We start from the raw sequence: 8905 nt of genomic DNA on the forward strand, positions 1-8905 counted from the left end.
CTCCCGTTCCAACACCCACCTATCCTGCCTCACCTGTAGCAGAGACAACCGATCCCACATTGGCTTCATCAGTTACCTCAGGACCCATCCTCAACCCTGAGGGACTGCTGGGGAGAGAAGAATATCTTGTTTTGTTGCACCTTCCCAAGTGTATTACCTCACACTACTCTGGATTAAATTCTATTTTCTATTTTTCCACACAAGCCATCTAACCTGCAGTCTAAAGCTTTTCTCCTCATTGACAGCCACACCAGCAATTTCTGCATCATCTATGACTATTGTGCCCTCTGAGCTTCAGTCTAAATCATTCACATATGTCACAAAAAGCTGGAGACTGAGTCCTGTGGAGCTCCACTGGTAGCAGCCTTCCAGTCACAAGGACTCCCATCAATCACTACTGTTTGCTTCCCGACATTGAAGGAGTCTTGGATCCATTTGCTACTCTCCCTTTGATTCCATGGGCTCTTACTTTTTTTGACCAGCCTGACATATGTTACCTTGTCAAAATCCATGTAAACTTCATCAAATGCACTGCCCTTATCAAGACTTTTGGTTACCTCCTCAAAATATTTGTTAGTCAGAGACTCTGAAGTTTCCTCCTTTGGTTTTTTTAACAGCCAGGGATATATGTCATTAGTCTGGCAATATATCCATTTTGCATTAGATGAACCCCTAAATAGTTCATCTTTTCCTGTTTTGATCCCATTTAATATTTGACATGCATTCTCTCCAACTACAGCAACAGCATCATCCTCCTTTTTTGTAAAGATAATCACAAAACTTTCATTAAGAACCTTCCCCCCCCTCCTCTGCCTGCACACACAGGTTGCCTTTTCAGTCCCAACTAAGCCATATTCTTTCTTCAGCTACCCTCTTACTTTTTACATAATTACAGAAATATCATTGGGTTTTTGTAATCTCATTTCAAAATAATATTTCATACCCTCAGTTTGCCTGCAATTTTCCCTTTTAATGTCAATACTCCATTTTTTTGTTGCTCTTCCAAGCTTTCTGTGAAGTTAAACTCTTGTTGTTTGACAAAGGCTTCTTTTTTTTGCCCTGTTCTACTTTCAGTGCCCCTTGTCATCGAGGGGGCTGTAGATTGTAGGACTTTTTTTTATCTTAGCTTGCAGGGAGAGAAGGGTAGGAACTTGTGGACTTCTTTGGATGAAGTAAATGAGAAAAAGAGCAGAAAGTAATATCTGTGCATGATCCTACTTTTCTCATATGATTTGATACCCTACCAAATCATAACCATACTCTTTAATATCCCACTCAGTCCAGTCTCATTCTCTGTACCTTTTACAGTGGATCTGCAGTGTTGAAATAAGCTGTGGATGTAAAGCTTCCTGAAGCAATTAAACAAGAGCCCAGTCTTCCCTCTCTGATTGACAGACAGAAAACACCCCTGGCATTTTTTCCCATACATAAACAGGGATTCTCTGCAGTTTCCCAACGAAACTATCCCTTAGTCATCAGCACTAAATCAGCTCAAGATCATGCTGATATAACCAGAAAATGCTGGGAAAGTTCAGCAGTAAATGCAGTGTCTGTGGAGAGAGAAATAGAGATAACATTTCATGTTGATGACCTTCCATCAGAGTTAATGGATGAAACTAAGATTTCAACATCTGTAGTTTTTTGCTTTCCATTCTCAGATTGTTGTTTAAGGGATTTTCCGTGTGTGAACTAGCGGCTGTTTCTCTCATACTATCAGTGACTGACATACACATCTATCATACAGCAACAGACTACACATCTATAGCTCTCTGTCTGGAGAGCACTGTGGGACATTCTGAGATGGTGGAAGCTCCTGTGGAAATAAGAACCTCAAGTGTGCAGTTGCTTTCTGCAGTTCTGTAACTCACATAGGTCGTGGTTTGTATCAACCCCCTGTGGTTGTGAGTGCTAATCGGAACTCATTGGCAGAAAGCAGTAGCAGAGAAAAAACCTCCTCACAAATCCCTGAACATCACCCATCTTAGTCCTCATCCATTCCAGCACTAAAGGTGCAACCGCAGCCTCACTCTCCCATTAACCATTCATGGCTCTCTGTATCATTTGATGCTGGCATTGCATTCATCCTCTCAGCACTGATTTCACTCAGCGAGCTCCACAGAGCCAGAAAAAGGAGCCCTCCACAACTCTAGAATGTACCTTCAGGAAGCTTTCAAGCTCTCCCCTCAGGAGGTCCTTGAGTTCAGCCTTGGTCAGTGTGTACTTGTCTCCCTCTTTCCCAGAGTATTTATGAAAGACTTTGATAATTGCATCCATGGCGGTTTCCAGTTGAGATAGCATCTTGCTGTTGACTGTGGGCTGACTGTGAAGGAGGGAAGAAAGGGTTGGGTTGGCAAAAAATGTTTTGGGAAAGCGAGAGGTTAGAGTGAGATCACATACACTTCTCCTTCATACACGATGCAGGAAATCTCCGAAAAACAGCATTAAGCCCCGCACCAGATCCCAAATAAACCGGTTCTGTTGTCGCCCATCAAAGAGTGGACCCGTCACATTTATCACTCAAATCACTTTATCCCTTAAAAATTTTAAAGTTAAACATGGTATCATACTTCACTTGAACAAATGAAACCGTTGTCCAGATTGCCACAAATCTTCCTTCTCCTCACCAATCAGCTGATTCAAGGGGCATAAGTAACGGGACCTGGGCTTTATACACACCTGTTATCCCAGCGATCAGAGCAGCCTCACCTCAGTTCATTGGCCGATCCACCAACCAATTCCCGATATCCGCACAGAAAGGCTGCTTTCCATTGGTGGAACAACAGGTCCCGACTTCCCAGTTCCCTCTGTCCCGGGGGAATCATTCATCAGTAAACAAGCCGCCAGTTCCCGGGGAATCCCTGTCGAAAGACACGGTTCCTCAGGGAGGAATCTCTGGCCAAAGCTCGGAGTTCCCAGGAGGATGACCCTCCTGAAAACTTAAGAGCTCGCAGATTCGCGGCAAAGGAGGGAAGTGAAGTAGGAGGGAATACTGCAAGAAATTGGAGTTTTCCAGGAGGTATCTCAGCCCAGTCATTACTGTCTCGAGGGAATTCTTGCTCGGAGTCTGCTCCCCAGGGTTGGAAGTCACAATCTCAGACGCAAGGGCCTTCTCTCAGGCTGGAGGCGATTATTTCACTGAAGAAATGTTCTTAACATCTGGAGGTCCATCCATTCTCTCGGGATTGCCGTCTGGCATCACCCATACTGCCTCTCCAATAGTGCAGTACTCCCCCAGTACAGCAACTCAGCAGTGTGATTCTTCCTCAGTACTGCCCCTTGGACAGTACAGGACTCCACCGGAACTGCCCCTCTGACAGTGAGGCACTCTGTCAGTACTGCCCCATAACAATGTGGTGCTCCCTCAGTAGTGCCTCTCCGACAATGTGTGGCTCCCTTGGTGGAGCAGAGGATTGGGTGTGTGTGGATTGTGGATGGATTCAGTTAGTGGGATAAACAGTTGGCGTGTGTGCATTTATGTGCATGAGTATATGCCTAAATGAATGTCAAAATGAAAGAGATGCATTTCTGTTGGTCTAGAGCTCACTGTGTGAGATCATGAAGTTTCTTCTGACAATGGTGCATTCACATTTCTGAGACGATTATATTTACTACTTGAAGGCACTCTTCAGAATGTGGTCCATGCAAGTCTCTTGGACCCTAGCGTAATGGACCACCCTCCTTATTCACCAGGCCTGCAGTGGTCCTTTGAGTGATTCTTGGTGCTCTCTCCCTGTCCCCTCCCTAGTCCATGGGTCACGGTATGTATTACTGGTGTCTGACTGCCATGGTGAGTGTGACTCTAACGGCTGACCCCCTTCTCAGTGCTTCCTCTGGGCTAAGTTGGGTGAGGTCACTTTGGGAACCATGCAAGTACCATTTCAGGGCTGATTCTGTTGGTAAGTCACCATAATACTATTTCTAACCTGTTTTCGGTCAATTTCACAATTTTTGTGAGGGTGGGTGGGATCCAATTTGCCATTAACACGAGAGACCTCATTTCTTGAGCTCAAAGAAAGGATGAAATCCAAGTTCTTGGAGAAAGGCTTTACAGCACAGCAGCTGGCTGAATATAAGATAAGATATCTTTATTAGTCACATGTACATTGAAAAACACAGTGAAATGCATCTTTTGTGTGGAGTGTCCTGGGGGCAGCCCGCAAGTGTCGCCACACTTTCGGCACCAACATAGCATGCCCACAACTTCCTAACCCGTACGTCTTTGGAATGTGGGAGGAAACTGGAGCACCTGGAGGAAACCCACAGACACACGGGGAGAATGTACAAACTCCTTACAGACAAGCAGCAGGAACTGAACCCGGCTCACTGGCTCTGTAATTGCGTTATGCTAACTGCTACACTATCGTACAGAGTCTTCCACCTAAATCCCGCTTCCCAGACCTGGGCCAGCAGTCTGTGCATTGACGGTCATTGTGTTCTCACCCAGGTCCCTTTTGAATGGGATAAGGGTTTCTGCTTCCCTCACACTTTCAGGCAGTGTGTTCGAGACTCCAGCTATTCTTTGGGTTGAAAGGTATTTTCTCAACTTCCATTCTAGCCCTTACATCTGACTTCCCTGCTGGAGGAAATAGTCCTTGGTATTCACGATGCTGAAGTCTCTTCTAATTTTATCAACCTCAGTTACATCTTCCCTCAGCCTCCTCTGTTCTGAAGACACCTACCCCCAGCTTAGCTGATCTTTGGCAACATCCTCATGTATCCTCTCTAATGCTACCATAAACCTTCAGCACTGTGGTGACCAGAACTGTGTGCAGTAATGATGATAAGATAGCAAATTGGAACATTTCTGTACAATTCAGCAGTGTGTGTGAAAAAAGGCAAGGGGATGCTTTAATGTTAATGTGCTGGGGCATGGTGAGGGACAATGAGTAGAATTCTTGCTTTCCAAGGTTTAAATATATTTTATAACACAGGGAATAGTTTGTGTGGAGCCTCTGCAGCTCCCCCTCCCAAGGCACCACTGCTTGTGCAGCTGCTAGTGTGAATATGTCTCTGAGTCTGACCAACGGAGATTAGCCTTTGCTCTGTAAGGAACAACAGGTCTGAAGAGGGGAATGGAAACCAAGTAATTCAGCAGGGGCCCAGAACCAAAATATTGTTTCATGGTGTTGTTGGAAAGTTGTGTGTGAGAGAGCATTTTGTTTTTACCTTTTCGTTAATTAAACTTCAGGCTTGGGGCTAGTAATGATTTAATTGTAGTGGAATCTCAGGGGCAGGGAAGGGAGGTTAAATCTGGAGCTAAATGAGGACCAAAGGTAAATTTCCCTTTTAAGCTTTTTCTTTACCTTTGAAGTGTTTTGATTTTGAAGATAGCACAGATATGAACAAATGTTCTGGTTATTGTCTGCGCTGGCACTAGCAGGAATCTTGCTCTCTCCATGGAATCCTAATTTTACCACAAATTGAGCTGTAGGGTTGGTTCTGGCACTGTGGTCCCCTGTGCTTCTGCCCCAGAATCACTGCACTGTCTCTCCCCACTCTGTTTCACCCGCTAACACAGGAGACCTTGATCACTCCAGGCTCTGTATCCTCTAGCAGCTGTCAGAGTATTTCCACACAGAAAAATCCCTTTACCTCTCCCTCTTTTTTGCTTTGAAATGTTCCTTACCCTTTAAACAAGCTTTTGGTCACCTGCTCTTGTGTCTCCTCATGTGGCTTGGTGTTAGTCCTCCTTGGGACATTTTACTAACTAAAAGCAAATTGATGTTGCGTTCAGTTGTTTGATGTGTTTAAAATAGCCACCCATGGGACTTATACAGCTATAAGAGGTTAAAATTATATAACCACAAGACTCTTTAGAAACCCGCAATGGATGAACAATCCCCATATAGAGATCAAAAATAAACAAGATGTGAGAAAACATTCAGGTGGAGCAAGGGGACAAACTGCAATGTGGGCAACTTAATCACTGACCATCAACCACTGACCGCAGAAGGTTCAAGGCTTGCAAACCATCATGATGCGGACATAGATGGGGATGGATTTCTGTGGGCAGCCAAATCTGAGAAGGATGCTCCACTTTTCATCTTGATTTATAAAGTCAAAGGCTTTTGTGAGTTCAATAAAGGCCATGGATGGTGGTTTGATGGTGTTTGCTACATTTGAAGCTGTTACATGATGAAGATCATGTTCACTGTGCCTCTAGATGGGTGGAGTCCACACTGTGATGGGGAGAACAGTTCTTTGGCCACTGTGAGGAGTTGGTTTGTGGAGGATCTTGGTGATCTTTCCCTTTCAAAGACAGCAGGAAATGTGGCTACCAGAATCAGATTTGTCTACTCTTTTGAAGGTGCCCACCTGCCACTCTTCCCAGAACTGGGAGATGAGGAGGAAAAATGCGACTGAAGTCCTTCTCTGTCATGTTCTACAAGTTCAGCAAGGATATCCTCTGCTCCTGACTTTGTGATTTTTTTCTGTTGACCTTCTCAACATGATTCAGGATAGATGCTGTTGTTGTGGCCTGCATCATATTGCCCATCCCTAGCAGCTATTTAAAATTATGTGTGACCTGGATAGGGCAAACAAGAAGAACATGTTTCCCTTCGTAGAAGTTAATAACTAGGTGGCCCAGCTTTAGGATAATTGGGAGAATGTAAGAGGGTTCACAATTTTTCCTCACTAAAAAATATGGATCTCACCGCTATTCGGGGAGCTGGAAGTGGAAGCCCTTATCACGTGATGAGCACTGATGTCAGGAAGGACTAAGAGTTGGGAGGCAGGTGGATGAGGCTTGTTTGCTGGGTGGGATGTCCACAATCGGTCAAGTAGCCTGCTTCAGTGATGTTAATATCTGTGATTCTATGCCACATACCAGTGCCTGTAAACCTCTTTGAGACGTACTGAGGTTGTGAACAGTAGTATATGAATAAAGATGTTTTCTTTCTTAATATTGGCACTGTCTAGTGAATCTTGGACCAGGAGCTGGGAAGCAGTGCATGCTGAGTGACTTCTGCCATTGAACTGATACTGAGAAATTTGGCAGAGCTCAGAAGCAAAGTGCTGGTAAATTTGAGTGTGTCCTTTGAAGATTAATTCCAGCTGGCATTCAGAGAAGGTTGGAAGAGGTAAGGATAAGGAAGTGTTTCACCATCTGATTCTTAGTCAGGGAGCCAGATCTGATGTCTCCTGAGTATGTTTAGCCTTTTTCACAAATGTCAAGCACAGAAGAAGTCCCATGAGAAGCAGAAAGGAATGGCCACAGTGAGACTGTTGTATGAACACTCATGTGAAATAGAGCAAAGAGGGAACTGAGTGCTTGGTTTGCACAATGGAGGAAATCTCCAGAATTCCCCTACCATGTCATGGAGAAAAGACTGTGCAGCCAAGTCTCGGTCTCAGTACCACAAGAAGTGCAACAATGAAGGGCCTGTTCCTGTGCTGTACAACTCTATGACTCTATGTTAGCAAGATAGGTAAGGTACAAACAGAAAATACTGGAAGCACTCAGCAAGTTAAGCAATATCCACAGGGAGGGAAATTGGTTGACAGTTCAGTCACAATCCAGTCTTTGCAATGGGGAAATCCAGTGGAGACTGAGCAATTGGATTACCGAAAGCATCTGTCCAGTTCACAAGAGTGACCCTGATTTTCTAGTTGCTTGTCACCTTAATTAGATTGGCCCCACTCCCACTCTGACTTCCCCGTCTTTGGCCTCCAACATTGTTCCAACAATGGTCAAAGTAAGCTTGAGGAACAGCATCTCATCTTCTGTTGGGATACATTGCAGCCCTTGAGACTTAATGAATTTAGCAATTTCTCTTCTGTCTCAAACTGCCAGTTTTTAAAGTAATCATTACTTCAGGATTTTTCATTTTGGTTTAGACTTGAAGTGTCTGTAGATTTTTATTCCGAAAGGTAACAAGGTTGACAAGATCATGACTGGTTATATTTGGGTAAATAGAGGGTAGCTACTCCCATTAACATATGGTTGATGGGAGTAGGGCACAGATTTAAAATGTTGGCAAAATTTACAAGGGGAACTTGAGAAAAAAACTTCTTTATGCAGAGAGTGGTTATGGTGTGAAATTCACTGTCTGTGGGGGAGGTGAAAATAAAATCAACTGGAGCTTTCAAAAGGGAATTGGATAGGCAATCGGGAGAGAATAATTTGTAAGGGGGAAAGACAGGAGGAATGAGACCAATGGGATGGCTGTACCTGGAGCTGGCAGAGACTCATTGGACTGAAGGTCCTCCTCCTGTGCTGTAAAACTTTTATGATTTTATGGACATTCTACCTGTCAGACTGAGGACCATCTTCATTCCATGAGGCATATAGAGGCATTGGTGTGCTATTTTTGGCCTTGGCGCCCACTTGGCTGGACCAGGACAAATTGTTGATGATATCTACACCTAGGAATCTGAAGCTCTCAACCATCTCCACCTCAGCACCATTGAGACAGACAGGGGCATTAACTCTATCCCACTTCCTGAAGTCGATGACCATCTCCTTTGTTTTGCTGACATTGAGGGAAAGGTTGTTGTCTTGATACCGTGCTACTAAACTCTCTATCTCCTTCCTGTACTCTGTCTCGTTGTTGTTTGAGATCCAGCCCACTGCAATGGTACCATTGGCAAACTTATAAATGGAGTTAGAGCAGAATTGGGCCACACTGTTGTGAGTGTATAGGGAGTATAGCAAGCGACTGAGGACACAGCCTTGTGGGGCACTGGTGTTGAGGGTAATTGTGGGAATACAATACAATGTGTAAAAATGTGGAACAAATATAACTGTAGATGATGGAATCTGAAACAAAAACAGAAAGGTGGAAGAAGTCAGCCAGTCAAGCAGCATCTGTGGAAAGAGAAACCAGTCAATATTTTGGGTCAGCAACCCTTCTGTAGGACCGAGGTGAGAGTGGAGGGTTTACAGTTTCAAAGCAGAGCTGGG

At 44.3% G+C, this 8905-nt stretch overlaps 1 protein-coding gene across 1 annotated transcript in view; it reads right to left on the minus strand.

Annotated features, from left to right (window-relative positions):
- Nucleotides 1–2598, minus strand: part of LOC127582491 (uncharacterized) — a 44295-nt gene extending 41697 nt beyond the window's left edge. Inside the window, exon 1 of the mRNA XM_052037795.1 lies at nucleotides 2568–2598. The gene's annotated coding sequence lies outside the window, so the exon portion shown is untranslated. The remainder of the gene's footprint in view (nucleotides 1–2567) is intronic.
- Between the last annotated feature and the right edge of the window lie 6307 nt (nucleotides 2599–8905).

This window comes from Pristis pectinata, chromosome 24 (genome assembly GCF_009764475.1).
Source record: "Pristis pectinata isolate sPriPec2 chromosome 24, sPriPec2.1.pri, whole genome shotgun sequence".
NCBI classification, from domain to species: domain Eukaryota; kingdom Metazoa; phylum Chordata; class Chondrichthyes; order Rhinopristiformes; family Pristidae; genus Pristis; species Pristis pectinata.